This window comes from Oratosquilla oratoria, chromosome 1 (assembly GCF_046742065.1).
Source record: "Oratosquilla oratoria isolate Oo_2021 chromosome 1, ASM4674206v1, whole genome shotgun sequence".
Classification (NCBI taxonomy): domain Eukaryota; kingdom Metazoa; phylum Arthropoda; class Malacostraca; order Stomatopoda; family Squillidae; genus Oratosquilla; species Oratosquilla oratoria.
Genome location: NC_134777.1, coordinates 121,616,628 through 121,629,127, shown reverse-complemented (window position 1 = coordinate 121,629,127; position 12,500 = coordinate 121,616,628).

The following is a 12,500-nucleotide window of genomic DNA, read 5'->3' as shown; positions in this document are numbered from 1 at the left end:
AGAATTCTAGAGGTTTCAAACACCCACACACACGTACACACCCACCTACACCCACACCCACGCAGTATATATGTATATATATATATATATATATATATATATATGTATATATATATATATGTATATATATATATATATATAATTTTTAATTGGTTAAATGTGATGAGTTTGATAAATAATAGCAATAAAAATAATCAGGAAAATACAAAAATATTGAAGGAGAAAATAATCTAAAAACGAGAGCAGTGTATGCAGCTACCATCTTGAGTCTTGTTACTTTTTCTGAATTTAATTACGCATTATCACACTGGGCTATTTTTCCTCCGACTGTTGGATCCGATTTGAAATCCGCCGTTTTCGGGAAGAAATCTGTTATGCTGGTGGAAAATAATTTTCCTCCAGCATTTCAAACGGCATTCTATATGTTTTTGTTGAGAAAACAAGATATGTTGCCGTTATTATTTCATAGTAGAAAAGGAGTTGGAGATGGGCGGTACCTCCGATTAATCAGAGGTTGGAAGAAAATTCCCCAGTGTGATAGCCCCTTTAGTTACATTAAAATGCTGTAGTTTGGGTCTTAGATGTGAATGCACATTAAAGGGACAACAATAGTGATACCTGTAACAGGACGTTTGGTAGCAATTGTACATGCCCTGATAGAGAAACCGACCTATTAGATTACAGAGAATTAAATGATGAGCATAGCAAAGATGAGATAAAGTAGAGAGAGGAAAAAAAGGACGAGATATAGTACAAAATATATTCAGCCCTTTCAATATGATAAATAACTTATATCTTATCTGTTGTCATGCAGCCTTATTATCTGAGGGAATTCTTCCACAGCCATAGGATTGATATTATAAATTAATACGTGTTTTTGAGATATGGGATTAGTATTCATTAAGTTAACTATTAATTAGTGATGAGGGAAACAGTTTTCGTGCGAAAAAAATCGCGAAAAACGTAGATGAATACGAAATTACTATAACCATATTTATAAGTGGTCTACAGGACGCACACGCATATTAGACGCACGCGCGTGAAACACAGCCGACTGCTTTAATTAAGTAATATAAAGAGAGGTGGGGAGATGTCTCCATGGCGCCAAAACGGAGAGCGAGAGGCAAAGAATTCGTTGTTTTATTATAACATTTTGTATCCCTAGTAATCTACGGTACTTGCATGCCTTACCTAAAATTTAAATGGTCACAGCTAAAGTTTTCTCGGTGTACCGAAATTATAGCTTTATTGTTTGTTTTTTTTCTCATGGTAAGGTACCGCCTATTGTTTTATTACATTATTCATATTTTTTCAATACAATCTGAATTGTGTCTAGTGAACTACCGCAAACTACTACTCCTATCCTTTCATTATTCGATCTATTGATCTAAGGGCGTGTTAGACGTGGTGTATTATTTGAATACATTTAACAAGTCGTTTAGGTTGACAAATATGGTAAATCAGCAATAAAATATACGAGGATGAGCGTCCCCAATATTTTTCTTAAAGGGGAGACAAAACGGTAAATGTCCACCATTACTTGTTGTCTTTCGGTAATTTTTAGTTTCACAGACTATTTTTTGAATGGGAATATTGTACATTTTTACATCCAACAACAAACAATTGTTACAACCCAGTTTATTTCAAATCTAGCAATACAAAATTTCATGGGGCAAGTTCTTCATTGTGATTGTGCCCTTTTTTCGGACGCAGATGTATAGCACAAAATTTTTTTAACAGGGAAGTAGGCATACAAGGTTAGTCCTATTCTGTTATTTAGAACAGTTTTGAAATTATAGACATATTTTTTAAATCAAGATTAGCAAGGCCTTACTGTCTCCCACTTGTATCTATGCCAACTCCATCCTTTTACTTCCAAGCAAGACGTATTACCCAGAATGACCCATCATGAGCGAGAATGAAATCACTGAAGTGCAAAGGGTCACAAATGGATTAATTGAAAAATATACTCGTATAATTCTTTTGTACCGGATTTTGTCTTCAGCAGGGCATAAATCATAGATCATTAGTAAAAAAGAAAAATTTCTAACAATGCTAATAAGGAGACTGACATGAATCCATCATTCTTATGGGGATTCAAATCCTGAAATATTACTAATAAAGATAAAATAGGAACCAAAAGTCAGAAGGAAAAGTCAATTGAACCTAACTGGTACCTACAATTATATTTGTTGTGGGACTTTTTCCTATTTACGGGATATTCAACTAAATAGGGTGGTACTCAGTCTCCAGAGTAGGCTCAATATTGTAATTTGGAGAGATCTGGGCCAGGCCAGTGGAGTATGCCATCTTTGTAGATGTTCCAAGGGTCATACAATGGGAACCAAGAGACTACTACCAGTTATTTAGTTAATAAAATTTATTCACAACACTAATGTCAAGTAACCGGATTCACAAAATGGTACAACACTAATCAAACAACACTTTCACAACACTGTTTAATGTCAGTCAAACATAAATTGATGAACAACAAGTACCTACAAGCAAGATGGATATTAAAAGAGAGACCTTCCTCTGTTGCCTGTCCTCAAATCTTGACAACAAGCTTACCTTCATCAGGAGGTGTAGCCTGGAGAGGCTGGCATTTGGTGCCCAGTCAGGCTTCAAGCTCTTTATATGAGGTTCAACTGTATTTCCTCCAATTTTTTCTAGAGCTGACAGCCAGTGGCTGCTCCCTTCTTCTACAAATTGGCATCATAGAAACAGTCCAACATTAATACAACATAATCCATTGTTTCTTCAAGTAGAGGGGGAAGGCCCAGAAATCATTGCTGTCCACTGTGGGGCTGCAATTTCCCATCAGTAAAATTTTTGAGACAATGGTTCTCATTATCATTAAACATCTTAGAAAATTGATGATGTTTTTAGATTTGATTTTACAGGGCCGCACATCTGCCAGATATGACTAATATTGAAAATAACCATCAAGTACAGTAATAATCTTTAGTCTTGGGGTCCTTTTAATAAAACTACTGTTGGTGGTAGCCATTGGCTGTACACGTCTCCCACTCACGTGGTATTATATGGAATAGAGTAGCTTAGGGATAAACGGAATTTAGAAAATGAGTAAATTAGCTGAACATGAATAGATCAGTGATGAGGCTGGCCATAGAAATAGAATTAAAACTTGTTCAATTTATAGCTAGAAATAGAAGCTGAACTCACCTCCTATTCTCTCCTTCACACTCTGCCCCAAATCCATAACTCTTTCTCCATTATTTTTATTTAATAATCTATTTATTTATTATTATTATTATTATTTTTAAATGGAAAATGTTTTCCTCCAGTCTTTTAAGCTTCCCTTTTTGGACATGGAAAAACTGATCACAAAACTCTGGGTTCTGTATTTAGGTTTATTACACATTTCCCTTATTTGATAAGTGTATTTAGTCATATTTCACATGACTATGTTTTGTCACAACTTTGTATGTAATCCACAGTGTCTTACATCAATTTTCTTTGGCCCCTTGGGCAGAAGTTTTACAATCTATTTCTGTTATTCGACTTAATGATTGTTTACTCTGTTCAGTATGAACTACTATTTCATGATGATTGTTATGCTTCAATTGTTTGCTTAGAACAGTACCATATGATGTGCAGTTTGTGCACATTTCTCAAGGAAACATTTCCTTATAAGTTTAGATTCTTTTTCATATTGAATGTACAAGTGCATTTCTTATTCACTGTTTACTAGTATGTAAGCACATTGCATAAGACTTGAATGGAATAGAAAAAGAAATCTATACCATATGCTGTGGTCTGCATATTTGAGGACGAACTGTTTTGTTACAAATATGAAATTCCTGATAGTTTTATAGGCAACATGTATAGTCTCATATTTTATGGACTTTGTGTAGCAAGTCTCCTGATGCTGTATTATATGCTATGTATCTTGTATCTAAATCATGTTATTGTCAGTTAGACTTGTAATTTTTCTCATTTTTAGGCTAGTAACTCATGAATTAGTGGGTCATTTCACATCCAATTGTGACATTTTCCTTATCAAGTCAAGAGGTTTTCTGAATATTACATGCTGACTTATCTACCATAACTCAATATTTCCAGTATTATGCCAAACTTGAAAATAATGTATTTAATTGTATATTTTTACTCTACTATGCCGTTGATATTGCTGTAAAAATGGTTATCATTCTAGTCTTCATTTTCTACCAAAGAGTGGTGATGAAAGTCTTGGGGGTTCAGTGAGGGGCCATAAGCTGAAAATAGGTTTTGGTCTTGCCATATGGATTGTCTGGTGGGGGGGGCACCGATTTTTATCACCATTTTCAGTCTTGAAAAACTTGCTTTAGACAAGGATGTAAACATTGATAAATGCTTTATAATCATTAAAGATGCCTCTTTCTGTCAGGATAAAGACCAATACACATTTTTTTTTGGTACTCTGAGAGACAAGAGGTTCATTAAACCTTTTTCATTTCATGTACTGATGGAAATGTTATAATGATTATGTGAAATTACCTGCCATCAGACAGAATTAAACATTTGCCATGTGGTATGGAAGGGGATGGGATAATTCAACCCCTTCATTACCGAAGAAAGTCCTCTGGCATTTGCCAGCCAAGAACAATAGGTACCACTCAGTACAGACATTAAAACAGTGTTTATTTTTGTTAACAAATACCTGTACAGTAAAACTGACTTAACCAACTACCAGCACTCTTTAGGTCACACGAGGAATGTGTTTGTCATTGTTGGACTGCCAGTTTGCCACTGTTTAACTGCCATTAATTTCCGAAGTTTGTCACTCAACTGCCATTCAGTACTGAAGTTAAAGGAATACTGTACATCAAAACTGGATATAGTGTTAGTGGAAGATGCAGTAATATGGGTGGTTGGTTCAGAAATATTTTACTGTAATTGGTTTAGTTTTTTCCATTAATTTATATATTAATGGCCCATACACATGAATGAACATTGTAAGAGATTTTAAATATTCTATATTTATTGAAGATAGTGACTAATTTATATTTTTTCATCTTCAGGACTTTGGTAAGTTGTAACTAAAGTGTTTACAATTCCTGTGAACCTGTTATGCAGGTATTGTTTTTTATGTATAGTAATGTCAACATTTGAATTTTTCAAGCCATCAATACAAACATATTTTATCAAGATAATCTTCCAGTTGGAGACAGAATTTTTAGTGTGGAGGTCTTTATACAGGGTTGGGTAACATGATTGTATTTTGTGCCCATACCATTGCCTTTTCATAATCATTAGGATGGATAGGTGATTAGCCTCCTTCCAAAAAATAACTTTCTTTGGTATTCTTCACACTTTCTTGGCTTTTTTACTTCATTACTACTTTTCTTGAATGGCTTGAGAATAAATTAACACCATTAATGTTCAAACAGTACTGGGCTTGCATTATTTTTTTTCTCAAGCTTGTAAAAACTGTATGCTGGAAAAGCAAGCTTTTTGAATAATGTAGTACAAGGTATGGCAAGTAATGGACTACCGTTGCTATTATTTTTGTTTCTTAGCAAAGATTTTTGTACTGTCTGTGCATACAGCCAAAACCAAAAGCCAGGGTGGTCTAGCAGACATTGCCATATCTTTTCACTTGAAAAAGAGTATTGTATCTGAAGTAGAGGTGATATTAAAAAATGCTAAGGTATTGGATATGGTGAAATGAAAATAATGATAAGATGATGCTGATACAAGTATCATTAATGTACTATGGTCGTGTATGCTATATATACATGGATGAGAAGGCTACTGAGTGCATGTATGGTAATCAGAATGACAGTGATGAATAAGGTAGGGGTGTATTGACAAGAGAATGGTTAGGTGGACAATTCTAATTAAACAGATAGTGGTGACTTGAAATGATAATGAAGATGATAATGATGATGAAGATGACATGTGATACTTGCTACGCTTATGAGTAATTAGTATTAGTCCTTCAAGAGTTAATACCATAGATGGTGAATAAGTGAACAAATAAACTAGGTGGTGAGTAAATGAGGCGTTCCTGAGATCAATGTGAGAGATCTTATCATAAGAATGACTGCACATGTATGCATACACTCATCTTCATGTACACACCTGTACACTATACAGTGTTGAGTAAAAAACACTTATTAATACTCTGCACAATACCTGCACAAACCAACATGATTGAGCAAAAACACATAAGAGAAATGACAAAGATGAATTCATGTACATCATTTTACACATTCAAAAATAGTGTTTCATTTCTATGCAATAAATAGATATATGATTCTAAACTTTTGTATGGCAGAATTCCTTTAACAATTATGAATATACATATGTACAGATTTATATTTCATGAGTACATGTATGTGGATGCATGTATAATATATATATATATATATATATATATATATATATATATATATATATATATATATATATATATATATATATATATATATAAAACCTATGTATACTGTATATACACATGTATACACATATACACATTATATGTATATACCACAGGGAGATTGCAACAGGAATAATGATAAATGTAACTTAACCCAACTGACCAGCCTAACCTAATGCTTGATCTGTTAGGTTATGTTGAACAGAATGAGGTTAGATTTAACAGAAGTTTAATTGGGAGAATTGGCAATTACTCTGGATCATAACCAATCCTGTGACAAATACACTGCATCTATTTGTTTTTTGTTTCCAGCTTCAACACATCTCCCTACAGTTGGGAGTTGCCAGCTTATCCATTAAAGGTGAGGTTTTTTAATCCTGAAAATGAAACTGAGGGAAATTTGACCATTTCTTCACCACTCACCCAGTGAAATATATATTGTGTATTTCAACTAAATTGAGGGGAAGGGTCAACTAAATCTTGCCAAATCATACTTACATTCTTCTTCCCCAGTGAACCCCCCTTTCCCTTATCATCACCCTTCATTCTGTTCTTCACTTTCCTTCATCCTCTTCTCCATCCACCATTTCCTCAACTTTGTTCCTCTTCCTCCTCTTCATCTCCTGCATGATTACTCTTTTCTTTTTCTAAGCAGTTCCTGACAGTCTCTCCATTTTACTTTCAGATTTTGGTATTACTTTCCTCCTTATTACCTCTGAATTATGCATTCTTCATGCTAGCCTCTTTCTCATGATTTACACATTCAGCCATTTAACAAAATTCTGTTGATCTATCTCTGTACACTCCCATAACATGCACTAGAAAGTTGATCTCTTTCCTCATCAAACTTTGATTTCATCATGATGAGGTTTTACTGAAGTATGGCCACGCTTAAATGTAGTAACACAGTCCAGGGTCTAGAGTGCTTGGCTGTAAATATGAATGGTTTCATCCCACTTCTCTGAACTGGTCATTAGCAAAGATGGGCAAGAGGGAGCAGTTCCTTTTCTCAAGGAAAAAAAAATTCATACTGCTTGGGAAAGAGCATATTTTATAACAGTTGTGATGTGAGGAAGATTCAACTTCTCAAATATTCTCTTTGAGAAGGGTGAAACCTTCCTTCAGTCCGAGGAATGGCCTGTCACATCTGTTACTACTGTTAGTAAGTGGGATGCGATGGAGAGCCTTTCTCTCAGCCAGAACTTAATGGTTAGGCACTGTATAGAGTGAAGAGGCTGAGTATTTGGAGTCCTTGGAAATAATGCATTTTAATGCCCATCACAAATACCAGTGCATATTACAGTTCATCTGTTTATACTATTGCTATCCTGCTATGTGCATTGAGGTCAAATTTGCAATTTCACATTTAGTGAGACTAACAAACAACAAATCAGTTTGGTGAAAAGGACAATATCAAAGGTCTGGAGAGCATTTTATAAGCTATTGCTTCCACTCTCTCCTTTTCAACAAATTAATATTTAAATGTATGTATATATTTAGGTGAATATTCTGTTAAATTGAAAATTGAAAAAAAGTGTACACTTATCACATTCATATCCATTCTAAAATTAACACTCATCAGGTAACCATTCATCCCCACATATACACAGCTTTTTCCATGTGTTACTACCAGTGACTTTTTTAACATTTGTAGATATTTGTACAATTTTCTCAAACACATCCTATGAATCCAAAATATGGCCATGAATAAAATAGCATATTTCCAAACCTGAAAAAAAGATAAAACTTGGCACTTGTGCATGAGTGAATTTTTTTTTTACATATGTTCACATGTGAGTTATTCTCCATGTATACATAGTACATATAGAGAAGCACATATATTTGAGCAATGAACCTAATCAGGTGTGGTAAGCTACAGCCCATGACAACAACAACAACAATGTAAACCTATTCCATCCATTCTAAGGTTAACAGACCACCCATGAATAGTATTCCAAGCTCAAAGAACACCTCAACTTCATTTGGTTTGCTCACTTTCACTGTGAGGAAGGATTCCCATATATGAACAAAATCACCTGGTGGCAACCCAAATAAAGGTACATGTAATAGCAGCAAAAGAATAGTACTAAGTGGTAACTGAAGAAATCTATGAGTTCTAATTGCTGCTATCTGTATCCATTCAGAGAGTAACCAGAAAGGGAAAACAGTGCTGATATCTTCCCCTTGTTAATGGAGCTCAGTTGAGACCAGGAGCAGGGTCATCAAACAAAATGACATTCCGTCCTCTGCTGATGTGGGTACTCCTGAGCTGAGAGGAGGGTGTTGGTTGTTGACATAAGTATGTAGATCTGATGTATGCATGAGTTGCATTGTGCAACATCGCTTGGTCTCGCCTCTTTGTTGCAGTCCCAAAGTGTTCATGTATTTACCTAGTTGTATTATACAGGAAGGGGAGCTATGCTCGTGGTGACCTGTCTTTGTATCTCGCAACATCTAGTTTTTTCTTAAATTCTTGTATGGTGTTTGCACACAGTATTGTTTCATCCAATTTGTTCCAGACATCCACCACTCTGTGTGGAAAACATTTTTTTCTTTCAGATCTCTTCTATAAATATCCATTTTGAGTTTCCCTTGTTTTACTTTTATCCCATTTTAATAAGTCTTCTCTGTCAAGGACTTCCATGTCTTTCATGATTCTGTAAATGGCCAACAGATTGCCTCTTTCTCTTTTTTGTTCCAGGGTTAGTAGTTCCAGTTTAGACAATATTTGCTTGTATGTCAATTTTGAAAGAGTTGGGGCCATCTTTGTCATTGCTCTTTGAATTCTTTCTATTTTCCATATATTCTTTTTTTTTTTTTTGTACTGGGTGTCCATAGTGTTGTAGCATACTCCAATCTTGGCTTATCAGTGTGACTAGTATTTTTTTTACCATTACCTCATCCAAGTAATTGAAAGCCACCTTTATTGATCTTAGTAAATCGTAGGTTTCTCTGACTGTTTTGTTTCTCTGCTTGTCTGGGGACATGTCTTTGGTGATTATCATCAAGGAAAAGATGGATGCATGTCCAAAAAGTGATATATGCTTCCTACAGATAAAGGCTCCATCTTTCCTCATCCTTACTGGGGGGGGGGTGCTGCAACCCTATGGACTGACACATGGTCCTCAGACTCTTAGTAATGATGACCCTGAGGCTACAGATTATGTCCATGTCATGTCTAGCTGAATCCTTTGCTTCATTTTACTATTATATGTTTTAGTTTATTTGATTAAATTTCATTTTAGGATGAGCGGTATCAATACCCTGGTCTTCTCTCTATACTTTCCTTCAAGAGACAAACATACTTTTCAAGATATAACCCCCTTCCTCATATCTAACATGACAGCCCAACACTTCCTCATTTTAAAGATATTATGCTCCCATATGTATTCTCACTCTGCAGACATATACCATTTTCTCCATAACCTAGTGTTAATCTTAAATATTAGCATGATATCATGAAGGAAGAAAGCACAGAGGAACTGGCAATGCCAAAACACTGTATCATTTGTTACATATCTCTCACCAGATGGTTTTATTCAGCCAAGGTCTCCTTCATACTTTAGTAACTGGTGATGATAGAAAACACCTGAATCAGCTCTCCTGAATAAAAGACTCAACAAAATTAAGACTACATACTGTACCATGAGAGTTGCCATCAGGGAATGGTAGTGTCATTGCCTTGTGGTAAACAGCTGCACAATCAATAGTTTGAGTTCCAGTGGCAGAGTTAGTTAATCCATATATATATATATATATTCAGTATATATATGCTACCCTCATTCTTTGTATTTGTTCATTCTGTTAAGTTTCTCGCCTTATTTAGGATAAGTACAAAATACTACCTGAGATTTCCATGTGTATTCATCCAGGCTTTGGATATAATGTGGTGAAAAGTAGTAATATTATTTGATAGAATATGTCCTCATATAAAGCAGGGAAGATCCTCATTGGAAAGTACAAAAAAATGTATATTTAGGGGTGAACCAGAGACCAAATACCCAATTTTTCTCGCTGAGGACCATGAGATAGTGACCAGTTCTGTCAAGAGAAGGTCTGGTGATGTATATTTTTGCTGACGTCATGTGGAGTCAAAAGTTTTCCTTCTGTTTTGAGATCCGATCATTCCGAGGAAGCTGATTGGCTGGCTGGCTGTTCAGCCTTGTAATGTCATGTGTCAAGTGGGATGATTTTTTTTTCATTATGTTTTATTTGTTTATGTATTGATTTATTTATGTATTGATTCTAGGCTTCCTCTAGTATGATTTCATTTGTTCTCATGTTTTTTTTTTTTTTTTTTAAATGGGTCCAAAACTAAGATTCTCCTGACTAATTCCATATGTCAAGGTTAATGAGAAAAAGTAACAAAACTGCTAAAATTGTAACAAACCACACTATTGTTTCGTTGGAATTAAAATGTTAGTCTCCAAACCTTTAGTTAAGCTGTTGCCTTGTCGCCTTAGAAACCCCTGCTTACCCTTCCTCCCCAATGGTTCCATCATACAATTCAAATATCAAGATAATGATAGTAATAGTAATAATGACAATAACAATTATGAGGATGATGAGGATGATAATAACAACAACAATAATAATAATAATAATAATGATAGTAATAATGATAATAATAATGATAATAATAATAATAATAATAATAGTAATAATAATAATAGTACCGGTAATAATAATAATAGTAATAATAATAATGATAATAATTATAATGGAAATAATAATGAGGATAGTAATAACAATAATGAAAGTAATTATAATGATGATAATAATGAAGTCAAACTAAGACCCTGACGACCTAATCCTGTGGGACTCCACTGGTGACATCTCCCCCAGCTAGTGTTTCCAACTCGTTCAGTTTTCCCCTAACATTTCTGCACTGAATGTGCAATGGATGGCAAGTTAAACCTGAAAATGAAGTAAGATTTACTTAACAACATATACTACAAAGTTGCATGAAACACTTTTGTTACTTGTTTATGCATGCATCATTGTCATTACAATTCTCTTTTTTTTTTTTTTTTTTCCGTCCTGGAGGGAGGGGATTATAATTTAATGAGGGGTTATCTCCCCTTTGCTATGGACCTCCTTTTTAACACTCCCCATTGTAAAAATATAAAGACTGAGTATTTTCAAATTTATTATCTAATTAGTTATTGCTTTATAGGGTACTTTCTTTTAACTAGAAAATATACATGAAACTCGTCGATAATATAATCATTGTCTTTGCATACTGCACATGCTTCTTCAGGTATATACATTATTTGTACATGAATAAACAAACACACACTCACATAAAATTATATATATATATATATATATATATATATATATATATATTATATATATACATAACATTTATAAATTACTACATTACATCTGTACCTGCACTTTGAATACATGAATACTTGCATATTTGTGTATATGCACTTTCTACATATAGCGTGTATATATCTTGAGTTGAATATACAATTTCCTAGCCACTTGACTTGGGTATATTAGCTCACAAATTATTTTAATCTGTACATCAGAGATCCAGCACCACATATGCACCAGCAAGCAGCAAGCATCAGAAATAAGATAACGTTCAAGAATTTCAAGAAACTCCGACAGAGATTTGAACTTTTAATTTTCCGACACTTTGTCATAACTCTCAAATTGAAAGTTCATATCTCCATTGGAATTTCCTGTGCCACCAAAGTCTAATTCTGACTAAATCAATAGTAACCAGATGACGTTCATGTTTTCATGATACATTAGCATTTTTACTACAGAAAGTCAATGAAAATAAACATTTATTTTATGTCTGTTCCTTTTCCAGTCCAAGACAGTCTAATATTGTTTGGGTGATTTGGCAACTAAAAGATGGTTTACAGGTAAAGTACTGTCATTGGCTACTGAAAAAAATTAAGCCCATTCTTTATATTATTAAGGCTTCTGTTGCCAAGCCACATAAGACACTTTAACAGCTTCACACAGAATGGAACTGACTGTACATCATCATGTTATATACCTCTGCATATATATATATATATATATATATATATATATATATATATATATATATATATATATATATATATATATATATATATATATATGTGGG